Raw genomic sequence first — 25,202 nt, 5'->3', positions numbered from 1 at the left:
TATTTCTCTGTCTCTCTGACATCTGTTCCCCTCTGCCGCTCTCAGTTTTTCTTCTGCCGTGGTGCCCGATTTGTTACTCCGGGCCCCGCCGTCCGCCCGCTCTCCGGGGCAAGGTAAGAGCCGGGCTCCGGCCTCACACCCACACCGCCAGGGATCAGCACCCGGGGAACCCGCCCGCCGCCCAACGTGAACAAAGACCCTCCTCACCTGTCACGGAGTTGAAGTCTCTGAAAGCGGCCACGGTGCCCCGGGCTTCTTCCCCCGTGCATTCAGGAGGCGCGGGGAAGAGAGAGAGAGACAGACTGGGGGAGCGGTGGGGGGGAGAGTTAGACGCCGCCATGCAGCTGCTCCGCGGAGCTCCGTGCCGCCACCCGCCGCACCAGCCTTTACTAAGATGGCGGCGGGTAGCGGCGCTCGGCTGAGGCCCGCCCCTCCAGCCTTCACAAAGATGGCGGCGATCGGGGGCCGCTTGTTGACTGGGGCCGGGAGGTGCCCAGCTCGGGCGTGGGTGAGGAGGAGAGGCCGAGGCTTCGAGGCCTACCTGGAAAAGCGGGGAAAGGTAGGAAAATTAATGAGATTAGATAAAAGATTTAGAAAGTAATTAACTTTTATAAAAAACAATATGGCCTAGAAATTCAGTGGGCTGCGCCACCAGTTTGCGCCCAAAGAGGGCACTCAGTGGCTTTAGCGCCACTGGCCACACCTCCCGCGATATTTAGCGGGGCGCTAATGGCGGCGTTAGCCTGTAGCGCTGCGCCGCCACCGATGACGTCATCAGTGTGCGCAGTGCCCCGCTCCCGCCCCAATGACCATATTTGGTCGCGCCTGCCTCTTTAACGCCGGTCGCAAATCGTGACCGGTTCACAGGTCCTACCTGTGGCGGTAGTGGCGCTAGTTAAGGTGGAGGTGCGGGAGCGGCCGCCTGCCAGCACCTCCGTCCCCGGCCTCCTAAACCACCCCCCCGCGGCATTGCCGGCTGTTTCCCGAGAGCCCGGCACTTCTCCTTGGTGCTGGGCTCATTTGCCGGCACTCGCGAGCGGGGCTCGCGCTGTTGCAGGCACCTCCCCCTTAACAGTGGGAGGAAGGCCTGCAGTACCGCAGCGTGCCGTGCCGCAGCGTGTGGCGCTGCGGCCCTTAGCGCGCCGATATTCAGGGTGAGCGCCCCAAGCATTGCGCGGGGAGCCTCGAGTAACGGCCCGCTTCCGTTTGGGGCGCAGAAACTGAATATCGGGATGGCGCAAGTGGCTCCACTCGCAGCGGTAATTCCGGCGCCCAGGCGAGCTTGGCGCCCCAAACGGCGCCCAACTGAATTTTTAGCCCTATGTGTTTTAAAAGCAACTTTTTTTTTAAAGACGCAGAAAGAGGGAAAAAGAAAGGAAAAGTTTGGAATCAAGATGGCGGCGACTCACCTCGGTTCAGAACGATAAGGCCCGCCGACACACGCACCGATTGGTCGACCGTCAGGTCACCGAAGCGTAGGATTGGTCAATCGTCCCGTCACTTGACCCTAGGAGGGCCCGCCCGCACGCGCCAGGAACCCGGCGTACGATTGGTCGACCTCGACGTCACTCTATCGCTAATGAGCGGATAATGAGATGCTAATGAGCGGAATTTTGAATGTTTTTTGGATACCGCGGGCGCAATTTTTGTCCGGCCGAAACGTAAATACGCTTACGACCGTTTTGGAATGGTAAGCTTTCTTTTGACGTAACGCACGTGTAGGTACGCTCTATAACTTTTGAGTGCATAGCCGGACAGACGCACACCGAAGGACAGACAGACAGATAGACAGACAGATGTATCCGTTTATATATATATATAATATATACTAGCTGGGGGAGCCCGGCTTTGCCAGGGCTGTTTTGGGCCGGGCGGTTTAAATCGAGTCCCAGGCTTTGGGGCCTCTCTGTGTCCCTCTGTGAATCTGGTGCCGGGCAACATTTTAAATCGAGTCCCAGGCTTTTTGGCTCTGTCTCTGTGTCCCCCTCTCAATCTGCTGCCGGGCAACATTTCTACCTTTTTAATATCTTGAAAGATGAAAGTGAAAGTACTTATAAAACGTTTTTGGTAAATTTTAGGTTATTTTTAAAAGAGATACTGGCCTAGAAATTCGGTTGTGGGTCCGCCAGGGCTTTAGCGCCCGAAATTTTGCGCCGGCGTTAATGCCGCTGCGCCCGACGAAAATTCGGTTGCCCCGGGCCCAGACGGCGGCGGGCGCTAATGGAGGGTTTTTGCGCCTCACTATGGGCGTTCAGTGCAGTTTTGAGGCGCTAATCCCCCGCTGCGGCACTCGAGGCGGTGCGGCAGGCTGGGGTACTGCAGGCCTCCTCCTTCTGTTAAGGAGGAGCTGCCTGCAGCCGACCGCTGGCCGGTCGATTCGCCCGACAAATGAGCCCGGCACCTCGGGGAAGAGCCGGGCTCGCGGGCCACATACATCAGTGCCGCGGGGGGGGTGGTGGAGGAGTCCGGGGAGGGAGGTGCGGGCAGGCGGCCACCGGGAAAGCGGCCGGCCGCCGCTCCACCTTTATGCGCCGGCGCAAAGGTGTGTAACATCCCTTTCAACAATCGTTGGTTGCGGCTGCCACGGGCGAGGCGGGCCGCAACTGAATTTGGGCTTGGGGCCGGGTTACCACGGCAACCGGGACGCTGCGCACACCGATGGCGTCATCGGTGCCGGCGCAGCGCTACCGGCTAACGCCGATGGTAGGGGCCAACACAATTTCATTACCAGCTATAATTCCGGCGCAAGACCCTCTAACGCCTCTAATTGGGCGCTAACCCCACCGAATTTCTAGGCCACTAACTTTTTCGAAGCTGGATGAGCAGATTTTGAGCTGGAAGTAAATGGGGTTTTGAGCTTGAGGCAATGGCTGCCAGATCCCTGAGATGAAAACGATTAGTCCCGCCCACAGACGCAGCGATTGGCCAACCATCAGGCGACTGAACTGTAGGATTGGTCAATGGTGACGGCACAGGATTGGTCGAACCTTGACGTCAGTCAATCAATTTTGAAGGTTTTTTGCATAAGGCGCGAACAATTTTCGTCCGACCGAAAAGTAAATACGCTTACGACCGTCCCGGAAGCGTAAGCTTTCTTTGGAGGTAACGCACGCGTAGGTACGCTCTATAACTTTCGAGCGCATAGCCGGACAGACGCACACCGGAGGACAGACAGACAGACAGAACGATCCTTTTATATATATAGATAGATAGATAGATAGAAGATAGATTGATAGATATAGGGATGTTATGCCACTGAAGGGTTAAGATTAGGGCCATTGATTTAGAGTGACCAAATAAGACTAATTCAGTTTTATTAAAAATGTTTTGCGGTATTTTGGATTGAATTTCATGATTGTCCATTGTTCTGTGAAAACTATAAATGTGTGGCCATATTTGATTTTTAGCCTTTACCTGTCTGGAATCTGAGAATACACAGCAAGACAGTATGCAAGATGTACCAGCTGGAGTTAACTGCTTAGTATCTCGACAGCATTGAGTAGGGGGAGTGGTCCTGTGTTCTGGTGACACCGGTGACAGTCCTAGGCTCTGGCAGCACTGGGGGATAGTCCTAGGCAAAATTGTTGGGGGTCCTGGGGTTTGGTGTGGGGGTCGCCGAGTTGGTATGGAGATCCTGGGGTTGGAGGTCGTCGGGTTGGGTGTGGGGGCCTTGGGGGCAGGTGTCCCGGGGTTGGGTGTGGGTGTCCTGGCGTTGGATATGGGGGTCTTGAGGTGGGTGTGGGGATCGCAGGGTTGGGGGTCCCAGGGCTGGGTGTGGGGGTCCCGGGGTTGGGGGTCCCAGGGCTGGGTGTGGGGGTCCCGGGGTTGGGGGTCCCAGGGCTGGGTGTGGGGGTCCCGGGGTTGGGGGTCCCGGGGTTGGGTGTGGGGGTCCCGGGGTTGGGTGTGGGGGCCCCGGGGTTGGGGGTCTCAGCGTTGGGTGTGGGGGTCCTGGGATTGGGTGTGGGGGTCCCTGTGTTTGGTGTGGGTGATCCGGGGTTGGGTTTGGGGGGTCCCAGGATTGGGTGTGGGGGTCCCGGGGTTGGGGGTCCCAGGGTTGGGTGTGGGGGCCCCGGTGTTGGGTGTGGGGGTCCCGGGGTTGGGGGTCCCGGGGTTGGGTGTGGGGGTCCCGGGGTTGGGGGTCCTGGGGTTGGGTGTGGGGGTCCCGGGGTTGGGGGTCCAGGGGTTGGGTGTGGGGGTCCCGGGGTTGGGTGTGGGGATCCCGGGGTTGGGGGTCCCAGGGTTGGGTGTGGGGATCCCGGGGTTGGGGGTCCCGGGGTTGGGTGTGGGGATCCTGGGGTTGGGGGTCCCGGGGTTGGGTGTGGGGGTCCCGGGGTTGGGTGTGGGGGTCTCGGGGTTGGGTGTGGGGGTCCCGGGGTTGGGGGTCCCAGGGTTGGGTGTGGGGGGTCCCGGGGTTGGGGGTCCCGGGGTTGGGTGTGGGGGTCCCGGGGTTGGGTGTGGGGGTCCCGGGGTTGGGTGTCCCAGGGTTGGGTGTGGGGGTCCTGGGGTTGGGTGTGGGGGGTCCTGGGGTTGGGTGTGGGGGTCCCGGGGTTGGGTGTGGGGGTCCCGGGGTTGGGTGTCCCGGGGTTGGGTGTGGGGGTCCCGGGGTTGGGGTCCCAGGGTTGGGTGTGGGGGTCCCAGGGTTGGGTGTGGGGGTCCCAGGGTTGGGTGTGGGTGTCCCGGGGTTGGGTGTGGGTGTCCCGGGGTTGAGTGTGGGGGTCCCGGGGTGTGGGGGTCCCAGGGTTGTGTGTGTGGGTCTCGGGGTTGGGGATCCCAGGGTTGTGTGTGGGGGTCCCGGGGTTGGGTGTGGGGGTCCCGGGGTTGGGGGTCCCAGGGTTGGGTGTGGGGGTCCCGGGGTTGGGGGTCCCAGGGTTGGGTGTGGGGCTCCCGGGGTTGGGTGTGGGGCTCCCGGGGTTGGGTGTGGGGGTCCCAGGGTTAGGTGTGGGGGTCCCGGGGTTGGGGGTCCCGGGGTTGAGTGTGGGGATCCCGGGGTTGGGGGTCCCGGGGTTGGATGTGGGGATCCCGGGGTTGGGTGTGGGGATCCCGGGGTTGGGGGTCCCGGGGTTTAGTGTGGGGATCCCGGGGTTGGGGGTCCCGGGGTTGTGTGTGGGGATCCCGGGGTTGGGGGTCCCGGGGTTGGGTGTGGGGGTCCTGGGGTTGGGCGTGGGTGTCCCGGGGTTGGGTGTGGTGGTCCCGGGGTTGGGTGTGGGGGTCCCAGGGTTGGGGGTCCCGGAGTTGGATGTGGGGGTCCCGGGGTTGGGGGTCCCAGGGTTGGGTGTGGGGGCCCTGGGGATTGGTGTGGAGGTCCTGGAGTTTGTCAACGCTGTGGTGTGGCTGCTAACGTCTGATAGCATGGGGTAGATTCTTTAGAGGTGAAACTGGGGTTGGGCAGAACTGTGGAGGGGGAGCTTGAGATTTAGAAGAATTGTGGTTTGGAATATGTGTTTGGCTCACTAGTGGATTTCTAGTGTCTTAACAATGAGGGAGGGTGGGGGGCAACGTTCCCACTAAGCTGTGTGGCCGTGCAGGTGTCTGGAGGTCCCGTGCAGGCCCCTCACCGGATCTTACACTGAAGAAACCGCGCATGCGTGAAAATTTGAATAGACCGCGCAGCCAGTTAAAGGGACTGCGCACCTAAATATAAATTAGAGGGAACATTGGTGGGGAGGGCATGGGCCTGACAGCACTGGGTGGGGATGTTCCAGGTCTGGCAGCACTGTTTTATAACTTTATAAGAATATTTGCATAATTAAATAGGGCGGTTTGTAATTGGTGCTTGGGTGTGTATTTCTGTCTCTGTCTTTGTCTATATGCCTCTATTTCTATCTGTGTGTGTCTCTCTTAATGCCTGTGTCTCTTTCTCCCACTCTCTCTGTCTCAGAGGTGTCTGTAATTAGAATGCTTACATTTCCTAACTAACTACAAAACACAGGTAACAATTACAGGCTTTCTCTTTACTTTCAAATTCAACTCATTGCGTCTTTATGGAAGAACATAATGACCCTATGCGTGTTTCTCCGCTTAATATATTTTCTGAAGTTTATAGAGTATTTATAATTTGAACACCAACTAAAGTTACAACAGGTGTGTAATCAGAACAGTCTGTCACATTTCTCTCCCTCACTTGCACTCACATACACACACTGAAATTCCAACCTCTGTGGTTGCACAGAATGGGTGATAGTGAATCGGCTGCTCATTGTACATCTGACGCAACTGAGGTCACTGGAAAAGAAAATTGGGTGAGGTGTATACATACGGGTGGTAAATTTGCTACTGTCCAATTTAGCACCTCCACCAAAGTTGAATTTTAACACGTGTGTGTGAACACACAAACAAAAGCACAACATATATTTTACCTTTTAAAAACAAGAAAATAGTTTTTTTTTAGAGACTTGTCATTTGGCTACCTTGACTGCTACTGATCTATTTTAGGAAATTGTGCACATTGTAAATGCAGGATCCGCAGCTGACATAGACTCCTTTCTGGGCAAAAATCTCAAGCCCAAGCCCAGGTTTTTGAGAGGGACTGAGGTATTCAAGTAAAAATTTTCATGAAGATATTAAAAGATGCACAAAGAAATAAACCAATGAATAAATGTAATAATGTTATTGTGAAATATCTTTTTTTTTAAATTTTGAACATACAGTATTTACAATTTTGTTTGAAAGCTTATTTTAGATAATAGCAAATACAGACACTAAAATGGTGGGCAATTTTTTCAAAAAGCGTTTGACTAATTAAATTGGTTCATTACCACATTGTGATAGCAAAATGTTTAGATACAAAATTCCCATTCTAAAATGTTCACAATCCGATTACAAATGTTTATATAGGAAGTCTCCATTATAAATGTTGACATAGAAGTGTTACAGGAAGTAGTGTTCGTGGACAGAAATAGTCCTCTATCTATAAAGAAGGGGCAAACTATTACCTGTTAGGGAAGGAGCATTTCATTTAGTTCCCCACTTTCCACTCACTAGGAACCTAAGGAAGTGCCTACAGCAATTAAGAAAATAATTCTAGTTACTGTTCACTTTTTCACAAATGAAGGTTACTGCAGTTTTTCTTCAGTAAAAGTAAACACTGCTTTTTCCCTTTCCCCGTGAAAATTCGATTTACCAGTAGAGAGCTAGTAATAACATTTAGTTTAATTTACCCTTTATTTATGTAATATTGGTGGTTTAGTGACTTGTGTCTTCATTCCAAGAGTGTAAGCTAAAATCAGTATCTTTAAAGTGTACTTATCAAGATCACTATCCTACTCCAGGCAGCAAAGCAATCAGTATAAAATCAGTCACTTGAGACTGCAAAATAAGGAGGGATAATTTAGTGGGATATATCACAGTTATCTTTATGGTATGTTGTCTTAGATCTGTGCAAAAAAATGGAAGATGACAGTGCCCTAACAAGTACTGTAGTACTTTAGTACAAAGTCATTAAAAGAACATCAATATAGAATGATGCTGCTCTCTAACACACTGCTACAACAAGGTTCCTGATACAACCTATTTTATTTATGTCTACGTGATTTAATAAAGGAAGTACACAAACATTCTTGTAATAACGTGCCCTTCACTAGAACATGGTTGTCTTATGACTCCCAAAGGTAATGTTTTGTCGAGGGTTTACTGTAATTTGCATATTTATGAATAAGCTTTCAGAATCTCTAAGTGATCCTTCAGAATTCAAAACAGCATTCCTTAAGAAAGCTAATATTTCACCAACTTCTGCCTACTGTGGGACTTCTTTTATGAAACCTTCTTTGAACAGATTGGTGGTACTTCATTATTTAAATTTATTCATCTTTATATCTTGTTGCTATGTTTGCTATTTAACTCGGAGGCTGGGATGCTTTGGACTGTGGCCTTCTTAAGGCTAATATTAATGATGCTTCATAATAAACAGACTGCTGCATACCCTTTCCTTAATTTAAATTAATGAATAAAGTTCAGTGTAAAGAAATAAAATTGGTGAGTAAAGTTTGATGAGAAATAAGGTTTTTCCAGAAATAAATATATTCATCACAGTCTCGGACATTAACAGCATTTAGTGTTAGGGTTAGTATAAAAACAGTGGAGTGTAGTGGAAATGCATTTTTCAAGTTTTCAGCACTTCAGTAAGACCAATTCATTAACCACAGCAATAATTTACAAACAAGCACCACAACCTGGAGAAAGAGAGAGACAAGCAAGAGAAAAACCACCATGACAAGAGAGTGCAAGATAATGAGAAAACACTGCTAATTTACATTTTTAATGTGCTTATTATCTCTCTATGCTACACACTTACCCAGATTGGAAATGTGCCCAGGTGACTAATCACAGACCTCTGTTTACTGTACTCAATAACCACTTGCTCCAGGAAGAACTCTTTTATTGTGTTCCTTCCCACGGAGAGACAACAGGCCTCTGCTTCATGGCTCTGCGTATTGATCTGGGCTCCCCTCCCTACGTAACCTTGACAACACAAATTAGTGCCTCACCACAGCTACATTTGAATCCTTCAAGTGTAATTTTGGGAAGCTGTTGTTTTTTGAACTCAACAAGTTTAAAAAAAAAGATATTTTGCCCAAATGAAATGTTATCTAAATGAAATGTTTTATTGTTTGTAATTGTATTTGTTCTCTAAGCAACCTCCCCCCCCACCCCCAGCAAAAAAAAAACCAGGACCCTGATATACTATTAATGTAGAAAAGTGGGGGGAAAGTTTACATTTTTCTTTCCTTTTTAATTAGTATAAAAATTATCTAAACTAAATAAAAACAAATAAAGAAATAAAATTCCCCAATGATAGATAGAAGAATCAAACCAAATGTGTCGCTGGTTAACTAAGCTCCAAAATAGATAGCGCAATTGTTGACCACATTTGAGGTGAGATGCAGAACTGTACAGAACAAAAAGATGCTGAGAGAGTCGGAACACCAGGGCAGTATCAAAAAGGCCCAAATTAGGACCAGCAATAAGATACTGGTAAAAGAAGATTGCTGAGATTGGCAAGTTCAGGAATAGATAATGGCAAAAATAGACTGGAGAGATCCAGAAAAGACAAGAAATGGAGCAAAACAAGTTCCAAGCACATGGCAGAAGTTAATTTTTCAAATATATTTAAAAGTAATTTTAAAAATTGAATTATATTTACTTGGGCTTCCTTGACTCGTAAGATTAATTTATTGATATCGGACACTAAATACCTTATCGGTTATGCTGCCGAGCTGAACACTAGCTTACGTGAATGCAGCAATATGTATGCTTAGCGCTGTGAAAATAGAATTCTGGGTCAGTCTTGCAATTTAAACCGTGAGCTGGCAATTCAGTTTGTGCATGCTTAGCTGAACATGTATACTGATGGTATTTTTCTATACTCTAGGCCATGTTTCTATCAGCTCTTGCACCTCTGCTATTCCAGATTGCTCTAGCCCATTTTAATTCTGAGTAGAATAATTCATGTTTAGTTTTCTTTCCCCTAGATGAAATACGCAGTCTGAACGCCAGGCCAGGAATAAGCAAAATATGCCGATTGAAGAGACTCAAGTTTTAGAGAGTTGAGGTACCATTGTTTTTCTGTGCTTACAAAAAGTAAATGGCCTAGAAATTCAGTTGTTAGTGCCAGCCGCTAGCGCCTTAGGAGGAGGAGAAGTGGGGCGCTAAGCGGCTAGCGCCCGAGCGGCTAGCGCCCGGGCGTGGCGCGATCTGCGCCTCTCGCGAACTTCACTCAAGATTTAATGGCGGCGCAAAACCGCAGTGCCCGCTCAGCTGCGCGTGCAGATCCTGATGTCATTTCATGGTGCAACGCCCTTGGTGCACCCCGACCAGAACTTCAGTGGCGCCGCCCTTCTGTGCGCCTGGCGCCCGCAGCGACTGATAGAGGGGAACGGTTCCCAGTCGCTGCAGGGTGCGGGGGACGCTATTTAAAAGGGCCTCCTCCTGCATTATAAGTGGCAGCCATTTTGTGGCAATCCTGTGTGAGAGACGGCTATTTGGAGAGAGACAAAGGGAGAGAGCTTTCTGGTTTGACTCAGCGCTCGCACAGGTACTTCTGGCTTCAGGCCAGAGCTTTGCACTTGGATTTAACTTTCAGTGCCATAGCCTTGAGTCGCCACATATAATGGGGGCTGCAATGGGTGGAAACGTTGGCTTACTGCATTGTATTCAAAGGGCTCAGAGACACCGTGAGAGAGTGCCAGTCATGGCCAGACGGAGAAGGGCCAACAGGCGTCAGCACAGGAGGCCTTACCCACCCAGGGTATACCGCCAGCAGTTCTCATATCTGAACATGTCTGAGGAGCAGTGTGTTCGGAGGCTGCGATTCAGAAGGGAGGTGGTCACTGAGATCTGCCACCTGCTTTGCAGAGATCTGCAGCCACAGCTGAGGAGCAGGATGTCTCTGTCGGTGGCAGTGAAGGTGATGGTGGCTCTCAACTTCTATGCCACCGGCTCCTTCCAATCCACTACTGGGGACATTGCCAACATCTCCCAGTTCGCGGTACATTGCTGCATCCGCCAGGTGACCAATGCCCTTTTCAGAAGGAGACGTCAGTACATCTCCTTCCCCATGACCCTGGATAAGCAGCAATAATAATAATAATCAACTTTATTGTCATTGTTAGTGCACAAGTGCAGTACAACGAAATGTAAGCTTGCGGCTCCCGAGAGTGTACATTTTGATTAAGACATTTAACATACATTTGGCTTGTAACATAAACATTAACATAATAAAGTGCATTGACAGATGTGCAGGCTTTAGAGTTTATTAGCAGAGTTCAGTAGGATGACAGCCCTGGGAAAGAAGCTGTTCCTAAATCTGGTCGTGCGGGTGCGAATGCATCTGTAGCGTCTCCCAGATGGCAGGGGAGCGTGCAATGGGATTTGGAGGAATAGTGGGCTTCCCCATGGTCCAGGGTGCCATTGACTGCACGCATGTGGCTTTGCGGGCACCTCTACAGAATGCCGAGGATTACCGCAACCGGAAGGGCTACCATTCGCTCAACGTCCAGTTGGTGTGTGACCACAGGCAGCTCATACTAGCTGTTAATGCCCGCTTTCCAGGCAGCAGCCATGATGCCTTCATCCTGCGCCAGACTTCTGTGGCAGACATTTTCATAAGAACATAAGAACAGCAGGAGTAGGCCATACGGCCCCTCAGGCCTGCTCCGCCATTCAATAGGATCATGGCTGATCCGAACCTAGACTCACATCCACTTCCCTGCCCTCTCCCCGTAACCCCTAATTCCCTTATCTGCTAGGAAACTGTCTATCTCCATTTTAAATTTATTTAATGTTGCAGCTTCCACAGCTCTCTGGGGTAGCAAATTCCATAGATTTACTACCCTCTGAGTGAAGAAGTTTCTCCTCATCTCAGTTTTGAAAGGGCAGCCCCTTATTCTAAGATTATGCCCCCTAGTTCTAGTCTCACCCATCAGTGGAAACATCCTCACCGAATCCACCCGATCAAGCCCCCTCACAATCTTATATGTTTCGATAAGATCGCCTCTCATTCCTCTGAACTCCAATGAGTAGAGGCCTACCTACCTTTCCTCATATGTCAACCCCCTCATCTCCGGAATCAACCGAGTGAACCTTCTCTGAACTGCCTCGAGAGCAAGTATATCTTCTTAAATATGGAAACCAAAACTGCACGCAGTATTCCAGGTGTGGCCTCACCAATACCCTGTATAACTGCAACAAGACTTCCCTGTTTTTATACTCCATATTTTCGAAGCCCAGGCTCATCCACGAGGATGGCATCTCGAGGACAAAGGCTATCCTTTGTGCACCTGGCTGATGACCCCGCTCCGTGCGCCCAGCAACCCTGCTGAAGAGCGATACAATGACAGCCATCAAGCTACCAGGAACATCATTGAGCACACAATCGGCGTGCTCAAGCAACGGTTCCGCTGTCTGGACCGTTCTGGAGGAGCCCTACAGTACTCGCCTGAGCGAGTCTCCCATTTCGTTGTAGTGTGCTGCATGCTGCACAACCTGGCTATCCTCCGGACTCAGCCACTACCAGCAGACATTGGAGGACCACCAGAGGAGGAGGAGGAGGAGGCGGAGGAGGAAGAGCACCAAGACAGGAGGGAGGCACAAAGTGCAAGGGCCATTCATCGGCGGCTTATTGCAACTCGGTTCTAGGCCCACTCTCAGGGAATGGCTTGTGCCAATGAAAGAACCTGAATGGAGCCGCTCCGCAAGCCCTCAGCCGGTCAAGGCAACAAATAGTTCAAAGTGCAAACATGGACAATGTGATTAAAGAACTTTTTTACTGTGCATACTCTGTGCCCTTCCCGCATGACAAACTAATTCAGATAAACCCCCCAAAAAACAGTCAGAGACATAACTGGCTCTCACAACATAAGAGAACATAAGAACATAAGAAATAGGAGCAGAAGTAGGCCAATTGGCCCCTCGAGCCTGCTCCACCATTCAATAAGATCATGGCTGATCTGATCCTAACCTCAAATCTTCTATCACTCTCCATCCCACCCGAACCCATGTGATCTCCCAGGAGAGGCGAAAAACCAGAAAAAAAAACAATGGCCAATTTGGGAGAAAAAATCTGGGAAATTCCTCTCCGACCCATCTAGGCGATCGAAACTCTTCCAGGAGATCACTCTGTCCCTATATTTTCTACAGTACTCACCTTCTGTAAAGGCGATCTCCACCCCAGCCAGGAACAGGAATAAAACCATCTCCTGAAATCTAACACAGAATTAGAACACAAGAAGTAGGAGCAGGACCAGGCTACACGGCCCCTGGACCCGCTCCACTACCCACAGAGCCATGACCATTCCGAACCTAGACTCATGTCCAATTTCCTGCCCGCTCCCCGTAACCCTTAATTCCCTTTACTTCTAGGAAACTATCTATTTCTGTTTTAAATTTATTTAATGATGTAGCTTCCACAGATTTCTGGGGCAGCAAATTCCACAAACCTACCACCCTCTGAAGAAGTTTCTCCTCATCTCAGTTTTGAAAGAGCAGCCCCTTATTTTAAGATTATGCCCCCTAGTTCTAGTTTCACCCATCATTGGGAACATCCTCACCACATCCACCCGATCAAGCCCCTTCACAATCTTATATGTTTCAATAAGATCGCCTCTCATTCTTCTGAACTCCAATGAGTAGAGTCCCAGTCTACTCAACCTCTCCTCATATGACCACCCCCTCATCCCCGGGATTAACCGAGTGAACCTTCTTTGTACTGACTCGAGAGCAAGTATGTCTTTTCTTAAGTATGGACACCAAAACTGTATGCAGTATTCCAGGTGCGGTCTCACCAATACCTTGTATAACTGCAGCAATACCTCCCTGTTTTTATATTCTATCCCCCTAGCAATAAAAGCCAACATTCCATTGGCCTTCTTGATCACTTGCTGCACCTGCATACTAACTTTTTGAGTTTCATGCACCAGGACCCCCAGATCCCTTTGTACTACAGTACTTTCCAGTTTCTTGCCATTAAGATAATAACTTGCTCTATGATTTTTCCTGCCAAAGTGCATAACCTCACACTTTCCAGTATTGTATTTCATCTGCCAAATCTCTGCCCACTTACTTAGCCTGTCTATGTCACTTTGCAGGTTTTTTATGTCCTCCTCACTCACTACTTTCCCTCCCATCTTAGTATCATCTGCAAACTTCGATATGTTACACTCGGTCCCCTCCTCCAAATCGTTAATATAGATTGTAAAGAGTTGGGGACCCAGCACTGACCCCTGCGGAACACCACTAGTTACTGATTGCCAGTCTGAGAAGGAACCATTTATCCCAACTCTCTGCTTTCTGTTAGAGAGCCAATTCTCCACCCACGCCAGAATATTACCCCCAATCCTGTGATTTTTTATCTTGAGCAATAATCTTTTGTGTGACACCTTGTTACATGCCTTTTGGAAGTCTAAATACACTACGTCCACTGGTTCTCCTTTATCCACCCTGTATGTTACTACCTCAAAGAACTCAAGCAAATTTGTTAAACATGACTTCCCCTTCATGAAACCATGCTGAGTTTGTCCTATTAAATTATGTTTATCCAAATGTCCCGTTACTGTCTCCTAAATAATGGACTCTAACATTTTACCAACCACTGATGTTAGGCTAACAGGTCTATAGTTTCCAGCCTTCTGCCTACTACCCTTTTTAAATAAGGGTGTTACATTAGCAGTTTTCCAATCAGCCGGGACCTTTGCTGAGTCCAGGGAGTTTTGGAAAATTATTACCAATGCATCCACAATCCCTACCGCCACTTCCCTCAAGACCCTAGGATGTAAGCCATCAGGTCCAGGGGATTTATCCGGCTTAAGTCCCATTATTTTACCAAGTACCACTTCCTTAGTGATTTTAATCGTATTTAGCTCCTCTCCCCCTAGAGCCCCCTGTTTGTCCAGTGTTGGGATATTCTTAGTGTCCTCTACCGTAAAGACTGATACAAAATATTTGTTCAGCATTTTTGCCATCTCCATGTTTCCCACCATTAATTTCCCAGTCTCATCCTCTACGGGACCAACATTTACTTTAGCCACCCTTTTTCTTTTTATATAACTATAGAAACTTTTGCTATCCGTTTTTATATTTTTTGCTAATTTACTTTCATAATCTATCTTCCCTTTCTTAATCAATCTTTTTGTTTTTTGCTGTCTTTTAAAGACTTCCCAATCTTCTATCCTCCCTCTAGATTTGGCTACCTTATATGCCCTTGTTTTTAGTTGGATACTATCCTTAATTACTTTACTTAGCCACGGCTGGCTATCTTTTCTTTTACACCCTTTTTTCCTCAGTGGAATATATATTTTTTGGAAGTTGTAAAATAACTCCTTAAATGTACACCACTGATCATGTACCGTCTTACCCTTTAATCTATTTTCCCAGTCCACTCTAATCAATTCCACTCTCATACCTTCATAGTCTCCTTTATTCAAGCTCAGCACGCTTGTTTGAGATCCAACCTTCTCACCCTCTACTTGAATATGGAATTCAACCATGTTATGGTCACTCATTCCAAGGGGATCCTTTACTAGGACATTTTTAATTAATCCTGTCTCATTACACAGGACCAAATCTAAGGTTGCTTGCCCCCTGGTCGGTTCAGTTACATACTGCTCAAGAAACCCATCCTAATACACTCAATGAACTCATCCTCAAGGCTGCTCTGCCCAATTTGATTTGTCCAGTTAATATGATAGTTAAAATCCCCCATAATTATAGCTGTTCCCTTATTACAAGCCTCAACTATTTCCTGATTAATACTCCGTCCAACAGAGTTGCAACTGTTCGGAGGCCTATAGACTACACCCACTAGTGTTTTTTTCCCCTTATTATTCCTTATCTCTACTCAAACTGTTTCACTATCCTCCTTTGACCCAATATCATTTCTCTATTATAGTGATTCCTTCCTTTATTAACATAGCCACCCCACCTCCCCTCCCTTCCTGCCTGTCCTTCCTGATTGTTAAATAACCTGGTATGTTTAATTCCCAGTCATGGTCACCCTGCAGCCATGTTTCTGTAATGGCCACAAGATCATGCCCATATGTAGTTATTTGTGCCATTAACTCATTCATTTTGTTACGAATGCTACATGCATTCAGATAAAGAACTTTCAAATATGTTTTGTGACACTTAGTTCCTGTTTTTTCCCCTTTTACTACTTTACCTTTTACTCCATACCTTCTGTCCCTTCCTGACACGTTCTGTTTTTTAATTTCCCCACTGCTACCTAAGTCTATGACCTTCTCCGTTGTCATTTCTGTTATTTGCTCTCTAGAAACCTCCCCCCCACTAATTAGTTTAAAGCCCTCTCTACAGCCCCAGTTATATGATTCGCCAGGACTCTAGTCCCAGCACTGGCCAAGTGGAGTCCGACCCAATGGAACAGCTCCCTCCTGTCCCAGTACTGGTGCCAGTGTCCCAAGAAGCAAAACCCATTTCTCCCACACCAGTCTTTGAGCCACGCATTTAACTCTTTAATTTTATTTATCCTAGCCAAATTCGCCCGTGGCTCAGGTAATAACCCAGAGATTATTACCCTTGAGGTTCTGTTTTTTAATTTGACCCCTAGCTGCTCATACTCCTTTAACAGAACCTTCTTCCTTGTCCTATCTACGTCGTTTGTACCAACATGGACCACGACAACTGGATCCTCCCCCTCCGACTCCAAGTTTCTTTCCAGCCCAGAAGAGATGTCCTTAACCCTGGCACCGGGCAGGCAACACAGCCTTCGGGACTCCCGCTCTTGACTGCAGAGAACCCTATCTATCCCCCTAATGATACTATCCCCTACCACTACAACATTTCTTTTTACTCCCTCCACTTGAATGGCCCCCTGTACCACGGTGCTGTGGCCAGGTTGCTCATCCTCCCTGCAGTCGCCGCTCCTGCCCTCACAGGGAGTAAGAACCTCAATCCTGCTTGACAAGAGCAAGGGCTGCGGCTCCTTCAACACTACATCCTGGATCCCTGTACCTTCCTCACTCGTAGTCACACCGTCCTGTCCCTGACCACGGACTACATCTGCAGTAATTAATTTCATAGTTGTGACCACCCCCTGAAACATAGAGTCAAGGAACTTCTCCCCCTCCCTGATGTGTCGCAGTGTCTGAAGCTCGGTCTCAAGCTCTTTAACATGGAGCTTGAGTTCCTCTAGCAGCAAACACTTATCGCAAATGTAATCACCGTGAGCCTCAATGGGGTCCACCAGCTCCCACATTTTGCAACAGTGACACATCACCTGTTCACCCATATCTGTGTAATTAATTAAATTTCTTATTATTAGTTATGAAGACCCTCTGCCCCGATATAGATGATAATATTACACCACTATTTAATAGGACTTACCAACTTAAAGGTATAGAAGAGAAGGAAGAGAACCTACCAACCAGCTGATCACCAACCTCCCTCGTGGAAGCTGTCTGGGGGACCTGTCCGGTTGAATTGTCTCACTCCTCCACGTCCGCAGTGTTGGATTAGCCTGAGAGAGGGAAGCAAAACAGAGCAACCAGCACCCCCTCACCTCCCACTTGCCCGAACTCTGCCACTTACCAAAGTCTGCTTAAACTCATTGGCCCAGTAATTCCGTTCCAAACGCGTGAGTACGGTCGGGGTACTCACGCGTCTGGCCGGAGGAAATGCCGGTTTTCAGTATGCACAGCGCATGCGGGGAAAACCGGCATTTCCAGTCCTCTGAACGAAGGGGTTCAGAGGCACAGCGCGTGCGACTGCACAGGCAGCGCTTGCGCAGTGAACTTCGTTGATTTCATTCATGGATTCAGTGAGGTTAAGTCCTTACAAGTTACACTTGAAAAAAGCATGTGTAAAGTTGCTCCGGAGGCTGCGGAGGAAGATATATTTTATCGTGGAGCTTCTGAAAGGAATATTTTTGTTTGGGAAAGGGAGGAAAGTTATTTTAAGAAATGCTGAGGTAAGTTTTAAAGTTTAAATTTTTTTTTTTAAACGTGTTTTCAGTACTGTAGGTAGAAGGAGCAATTGTGGCTGTGTGAATTGAATGTGAAAATGAGTGTTCTAAAATGAGTAATGTAACATTTCCAACACTTTTAAGAAAGAAACTTTTCATCAGTAATAAGTAATTATGTATGTATGTCCGTATATATTCCTTTACGTATATGTATGTATGTTTTATATTCCTTTACTTATGTGTATGGATGTATGTTTTTAATTATGATTTTCCAATAAGTTACTTTCTCTGAAAGTCATAATTAAATACATACATTCATACACATAAGTAAAGGAATATATACATATACACGCAAAGGAATATATACAGACATACATACATAATTACTTAAAAGAATATATTACTGATGAAAAGAATATATTACTGATGAAAAGTTTCTTTCTTAAAAATGTTGGAGTCATTTTTACATTTAATAAACACAGCAAATTCAATTCACATAGCCACAATTGATCCTTCTACCTACAGTACTGAAAACCCGTTTTAAAAAACAAAAATAAACTTTAAAACTTACCTCAGCATTTCTTAAAATAACTTTCCTCCCTTTCCCAAACAAAAATAATGCCTTTCAGAAGCTCCACGATAAAAAATATCTTCCTCCGCAGCCTCTGGAGCAACTGTACTCATGCTTTTTTCATGTGTACGTTGTAAGGACTTAACCTCACTGAAAGCATGAATGAAACCGGTGAATTTTACTGCGCACGCGCTGCCTGTACAGTCGCACGCGTTCTGCCTCTGAACCCCTTCGTTCAGAGGACAGGAAATGCCGGTTTTCCCCGCATGCGCTGTGCATGCTGAAAACCGGCATTTCCTCCGGCCAGACGCGTGAGTACCCTGACCGTACTCGCGCGTTTGGAAGGAAATTACTGGGCCAACATTTTACATGTCAATAAAATGAAAAATTTAACAATTGCACGATTTTCCCCCTCGCATCTGCGACTGAGGGTCCAAGGAGGTGCATTGCGCAAGAGGTCATCGTCATATGTATCCTCACACTGTTCCCTTTCGGGAACTGTATGAAGTGGTGGAAGGATTTCTGGCCACGTTAACACTCCTTCCGTGACCATAACCATCTTCATACCAGCCATTAGGGTGGTTAGTCCTATGGCGCGAGGGTTTTATGGGCTCCCACAACCCATCCGAGGGGGGGGGGGCCACCCACACCCGTGGACGCAAGTATCCCGCTGGATGTCCACCCAGAATTTATAGTTGGAGCTCCGACTCCACTTGCCGGGACTGGCTGGAGTGGGGTTCGAAACCCTACTCCTTCTGGCCCAGCGGCAGGGATGCTTACCGCTACACAAAAGGCCCACTCCGCGCAAAAGATGACACCATTACGTTTCCTGCACCTTTTCCCTCCCCGTGACTGGAGCCCTATGCTGCCACTTGAAAGACCAAGCTATCATCTGTCCTTTTTGCGGCGCCTTGGACTTCTCATTGCCAATGATGAGCAGGCACTGCACCTCCACCTCATTGAGGAGATTGCTGAGGTCATCATCAGTTCAATTGTGAGTTTTAATGCCGTGAATTGTGCTCATTCCAGCCATTTCACGTTGCTAATCTGAGTGGGCCTTTGGCGTAGCGGTAGCATCCCCGCCACTGGGCCACACGGCGTAGGGTTTCGAACCCCGCTCCAGACAGTCCCGGCAAGTGGAGTCGGAGCTCCGGCTCTAAATTCTGGGTAGACATCCAGTGGGATATTTGCGTCCATGGCTGTGGGTGGCACCCCCCCCTCGTATAGGTTGTGGGAGCCCGTAAAACCCTCCCGCCATAGGACTAACCACCCTAATGGCTGGTACAAAGATGGTTACGGTCACGGAAGGAGCGTTAATCACGGCCAGAAATCCTTCCACCACGTCATACCATTCCCCAAAGGGAACAGTGTGAAGACACGTCCGACGACGACGTTGCTAATTAAATAAATGGAATGAAAAAAATGCTTTCAGGGCTTTTAAAAGTCCTGACATCGCCTTAATTCTGTTTAAATTATTTTGAAGAATCTGAAGTAGTTTTAAACGTTTTTAAAAGTTTATAAAAGTTACCAAAAGCTTCTTAAAAATGCAGAAAACCTATTTAAAATGCTGCTCTACATGTAAAAATGCTTTGCAGCTTGTGAGAAGCATTGGGGGCGTGTCCTTTTAAAATGAGACCTCAAGGGGCGTGTCTCACTTGCACAGCGCGCTCCAGGCTTCGCGCTGGCTGCACTCCTGGGCGGCGTGACGTCAGACGCTGCCCGGGATTCTTCAGTTTCAAAATGGAATCCCAGGCGTCCCTGGAGGTGACCGGCAGGCGCTTCGGTTAAGTGCAGATAGGGGGCTTGCACGCGCGGCAAGCCCCCGACCCGAATTACTGCCCCAATGTGATTGCACTCAGCCTTCAGAAAATGATAAAAACAGTTAAACAAAAATGACCATGATCCTCGGCCTTCATATAAAAAAACAAACACAACAGTCTCGGCCTTCATATATTTAAAAAAACATTCTCGGCCTTCATATATAAACACAACATTTGGCCACACCTTCTACGTTTTCCCCTGTGAGGGTGATCCGCCTCGCTTCCACGAATGGCCCCTTCCCGCCCTGCAGCTCCTCCTCAATGGGACCCCAGTGGCTGCAGCAAGGCTGGGGGAAGGCTGCTGAGGGTCAGATGGTGAGATGCCAGATGCCCTTGGGGGATGGCCTGGACCAGCTCTGGGCCTGGAGGGCCCGGCTGCTGACTGCTCCAACTCTGCTTGGGCAGCAGCAGTCTGTCCTACGAGTGGTGGCAGCTGCAGTGGAGGAGTGACAGTGTTGGCTGCAGGAATGCTGCCAACCTGACAGAGCACAGGCTCTCCCTGGTCGGCTGATACACTGGCACTTGCACGGGCCAGCACTGCAGCATGCGCAGCAATCTGCTGAAGCACAGACTGCTGGGCTGCTGCGGCGCGGCGAGGGCCCCGGCGATGCCTGGCCGATCCAGCGAGGGTGGCAGCAGTTAGTGCCCGTGTGGCCCTGCTCTGTGTCTGCATCAGACCAGCCAGTGAATGCACGGCACGACTGAGCACTTGGCTGGAAGCCGCCTGTGCTGCCGCGAAGTCCTGCAGACTCCTTGCCTGTGCTGTACTGAATTCTTGCAGACTCCTGGCCTGTGCTGCCCCGAATTCCTGAGCACTCCTTGCCAGTGACTCTATGCAGTCAGGCATCCTTGCCACTGCAGCCATGAGCTCAGTGTGCCTGCGTTCAGCCTGGGCGCCCATTTCACCAAGGAGCCACACCTCCTCTGCGCTCACCGTAGCAGGATGGGAGGCCGCACTCACCCTCCGGGGAGAAGGCCACCGAGCTTCCCCACCCCTCCCGCGTTGCTGCAGCCCGCTGGGCCCCGGAGCTTCACTCTCCTCAGACCCTTCCCCCCTGCTCCCCTCCAGGGAAGACGTGTCCCCATCATGGCCATGGGCTGCCTCGGCTGAGGGTGGCACTGATGGGCCGGCTTCCTCTTCCTCCTCCTCGAATTCAGAATCACTGACAGTGGCAGCTTGAGGGCCCGCCTCCTCACCTGGTGAATCATCATCTGAAAGCAGAGTGAGGACAGGGCAGCAGCGAGGGAGGCATGAGTGCTGCTATGCACTGCATTGGTTCAATAGTGGCAAAGGATGCTGGTGTGAGGCACAAGTGGAGAGAGGTCAAAAAGGTGATGACCTTACCATTGCTGTCCAGAACAGGGTCGGCATCTCCACTGGCGACGGGGCCAATCAGCCGGCCTGCCATAATGCGCTCCACATGCTGCTCCAGGTCGCTGAGCTCTTTGAGGTCAGGACGGCCTCCCCCGGTCCATCGCTGCTGCCTGCGATTGTGGGCCAGCATGCCCTGCAAGAGAAAGGACGGCCTCTAAGTACAGTGTCAAGCCCTGATCTTGCCTGCACTGCCTCCCATGGTGGAATAGCCCTGACAGTGTCACGCCCTGATCTTGCCTGCACTGCCTCCCATGGTGGAATAGCCCTGACAGTGTCAAGCCCTGATCTTGCCTGCACTGCCTCCCATAGCGGAATAGCCCTGACAGTGTCAAGCCCTCATCTTGCCTGCACTGCCTCCCATGGTGGAATAGCCCTGACAGTGTCAAGCCCTCATCTTGCCTGCACTGCCTCCCATGGTAGAATAGCCCTGACAGTGTCAACCCCTCATCTTGCCTGCACTGCCTCCCATGGTGGAATAGCCCTGACAGTGTCAAGCCCTCATCTTGCCTGCACTGTCTCCCATGGTGGAATAGCCCTGACAGTGTGTAAAGTGCTGAATGTGCAAGTAGTTTTCATGAGAGTCCCATAGCTCTTGGATGAGGGCTGGGCATTGGGGCTTTCAGGTCCCTTTGGCCAGAAACTGAGGTGCACATGCAGGGATGAACAGGATAGTGGAAAGGGTACTCACCCTGACAACCCGAGTGAGGTCGTTGAACTTTTTCCTGCATTGAAGTGCAGTCCTGGCTACCATGCTGTTGGTGGTCACCCTGTTTGCCACCTCCCTCCAGGCTTTTCGGTATTCGCTGGGAAGCGGCCTCCTCCCACTGTCAGTGAAGAGGACAGGTCGCCTGCGCTCTACTGCGCCAACCAGTAGCCTCAGGGCACCCTCGCTGAAGCGCTCTGCTTGCTCCCTAGCCTTCTGCATGGTCCTGGGCGTAGAAATGATGATTCAGCAATGGTGAGGCCTTGCTTCAGGGCTGCAGTGTGCAGGGCGTGGCAGCCAAACAAGTCCACCCTCCCCCTTTAAGAGCTGACCGGCGCCAGCGTGTCTGCCTTCAATCAGCAACTTGCCGCACCTGCGCTGCGTCTGCCCTCGGTGTTAGCGCCTCGGCTCGCCGGCTTAGCGCCTTATGATAGTCGTGCATCGCCTGCTTTAGCGCAGCAGCAACCTCTTGGGGCGATGCAACTCAATTTCGGCGAAGGTGGTGCTAAGTTGCGCCGGGCGCTATATTTAGCAAACGCCCGGCTGTAGCGCTCCAAACGTGGCGATACTGAATTTCTAGGCCAATGTTCTCAATATAGAGAAACATTGGATTGAATTGCACTGTAATCTTTTTTAAAGCTGCAATACCTATAGTGACAAAGGGTCTTTGTAAAAAGAACAAGCTAAAGAAGCCTACTTCTGAAAAAAAATGTCTTTCCAAACTCCATCTGTTCAAAAGATTTTTTTTCAACCGGGATTAATAATAAAACATGGGCTGTGTGCAGTTGTCACTGTCTTGTGCCCTTTATTCTTGTCTCTATGAATGGCAGGAACCTAGGGGCACAGAGAGGAGGTCAGCACTATCAGTACATACATCATACATTTCTGCTACCAATCACTATATCCAAGTACAGATGTCATTTTGTTACAGACGCAAAATATTCTGAAAATATTAATACTTATTCTTAATCTGACAAGATCACCATTTTGTTATCAATTCACTGTGCTGTCATTTATTACAAAATTGTGGCATACTTTATTTAAATTTTTTAACCACACTTGGCTTCAGTGGAAAATGCAATTAAAATCTTCACAAAACAGCAGTCGTCATCACAGTGAAGAGTGGTTTTGATTGTAAGATTCATCTGAAATTTTTCCTGAGGAATTTAATAACACATTCAAGTGAAACTCTGGTATGTTTACTAAGTACTGTACTGGCATTTTTGTTACCTTTTTGGCTAGCAGGCCATGAAAGTAACACATTTATTCTGTTACATTATTTCCAGTAATATTTTGACAGAAATTTAACTGGAGCTTCTGCTTGATAAACCTCAGGGACCTGAGCCAGAAAACTGATGCCGTTTTTATATTGTGCAGAGGGTACAAAGAAATGTATTAAAAATTGCAGAATAACCAATGTTAGAAGAGTTGCAGGAGCTAACATAGAGTACAAAGCTCTCCTGCTGGTTCAGCGGGCTTTACCAATGAGTACCTGAGCTACAAAAATCAGGGAGGTCCCAAGTTTGACTCCTAGTCAGTCCTAAGTTAGCTGGTAGACAACAATTAGCCTCAGCATCTCTGTCGCAGTGTCAAAGTAATTCACGCGCAAAAAATTATTTTGAAATGCACTATTGTTATGTAGGCAAATGCAGCAGCCATTTGCACACAGCAAGATCCCACACACTGCAATGAGATGAATGACCAGTTAATCTATTTCTGGTGCTGCTGGTTAAGGGAAGAATCTTAGCCATGACACCAAGGGAATTGCCTAGTCTTCTTTGAATTTTTCCAAACATTCACCTAAACGGAGGCCCTGTCTGTTTGTTTGTTTAGCATCTTATCGAAAGGATGGCACCTCTGAATCCACAGCGTTTCCAGCGCTACACTAGATTGTGTGGTCAAGTCGTGGAGTGAGGCTTGAGCCCACAACCTTCTGACTTAAGAGACAAGAGACAGTTACCAACTGAGCCAAAATAACATTAAGTGGTTAAATGCAAAATGACGCCAATCAGTTTGGTAGATAAAATGCATTAGCCAGCAGCAATATTATTCAATATCATTAGTCTTACTTTCTATTGTATCATAATTGTATCATAGTGAGGTTTCAGTATTTACTTTATGTGGGTAATTTGTTTAGGTATACAAAAAGGACAGTATGTATACTGGCTCAGATATTCCGATCCCTACGGGTGGGTACGCGCTGTGTACCCATCCGTAGGGACATCGGAAATGCCGGTTTCAGGCATGCCAAGCGCATTTGCTGAAAACCGACATTTCCGATCTGTCAAGAATGGTCTTGACAGATCCTCCGGCTGCCCTGGAGAAGGGCCTCTGTGGGCGGATAGTTCTGCTTTTTGGAGACCCTCTGCCTGCAGAAAACCCTTACAATTCTTATGCCTGGTAAAAGCAGGCGTAAGGTCTGCTTTTACCAGGATAAGAGCTGAAAAAAGTAAGAAAAAAATTTAAAACATTTTCACTGATTTATCATTTAAAAATACTAAAAGGTAAGTTTATTTTTAGCCCCGTAAAAAACATAATTATTTTTTTCAAAAAATTAATTTTTTAAAAATACTTGATTCATTGTAATTTCAAGTCATTTTAAAAATGTGATTTTTAAAAAATGTATTTAAAGTTTTACTATGTTTTTTCATTGATCTCCATTCATATATTTGACAGGTCTTCCTGTCAAATATATGAAGGGAGATTCCCTTCTGTGATTGGCTCCCCATGGCCCACGTGATCCCAGGGATGCTGTGAACTACATGCGTCCCTGGGATACGTGGGCCCTGTGCATTTCAAGTTTGGTGAGGCCCAGGAGCGGAAGCGTGTGCATCCCGGGAGCCCTCAGGTAAGGGCACAGATTTTTCCAGATCGCAGGCCTCCACCCGCGGGAGGCCTACGATAGGAAAATATGGGCCACTAACTTAAATATGGTTATGTATTAAAATCTGGTTCAAGTGTGACTTGCATCTCTTTTGCCATAAGGCTTTTGATAAAGCAGAAAAATGCAAACTTAAGTTTATGTAATCCACCCCCTTGTAGGAGTGCTTGAACTCCTAACGAAAGTACTGAGACTGAAACTAGCAGTTAACCAAACGTGGTTTAATGCACTAGTAAAAGTTACAAACAAAAACGCAGGAGAAACTCGAAACAGGTCTGTACACCAACTGGTTCCACGAGGACTGAGGGGGAATGCCTCTCCCCTCTGACGTCATCACGTTTCCCGCCGTTGGGTAGGTCACGTGACCTGCGTGACGATGTCATCGCGCTGGATCGCCATTTTACCGAACCCGCGCTGTTTATACAGAGCAAACACTTAAAGGTAA

The 25,202-nt window shown here is 48.5% G+C and overlaps 1 protein-coding gene across 2 annotated transcripts in view; it reads left to right on the top strand.

The window, feature by feature from the left end:
- The window catches only part of csrnp3 (cysteine-serine-rich nuclear protein 3), a 367,963-nt gene that overhangs the window by 26,937 nt on the left and 315,824 nt on the right, over window positions 1–25,202 (top strand). The window contains exon 2 of one of the 2 annotated variants that reach the window (XM_085986453.1): window positions 9,468–9,547. The exons of the other annotated variant lie outside the window; for it this stretch is intronic. The gene's annotated coding sequence lies outside the window, so the exon portion shown is untranslated. The remainder of the gene's footprint in view (window positions 1–9,467; window positions 9,548–25,202) is intronic. 2 annotated transcript variants of the gene reach the window in all.

Source organism: Somniosus microcephalus, chromosome 4, assembly GCF_052327205.1.
Source record: "Somniosus microcephalus isolate GS21.2 chromosome 4, FLI_Smic_1.0, whole genome shotgun sequence".
NCBI lineage: Eukaryota > Metazoa > Chordata > Chondrichthyes > Squaliformes > Somniosidae > Somniosus > Somniosus microcephalus.
The sequence above is the reverse complement of the archived record's forward strand: the minus strand, read 5'-3'. Positions and strand labels throughout refer to the sequence as shown.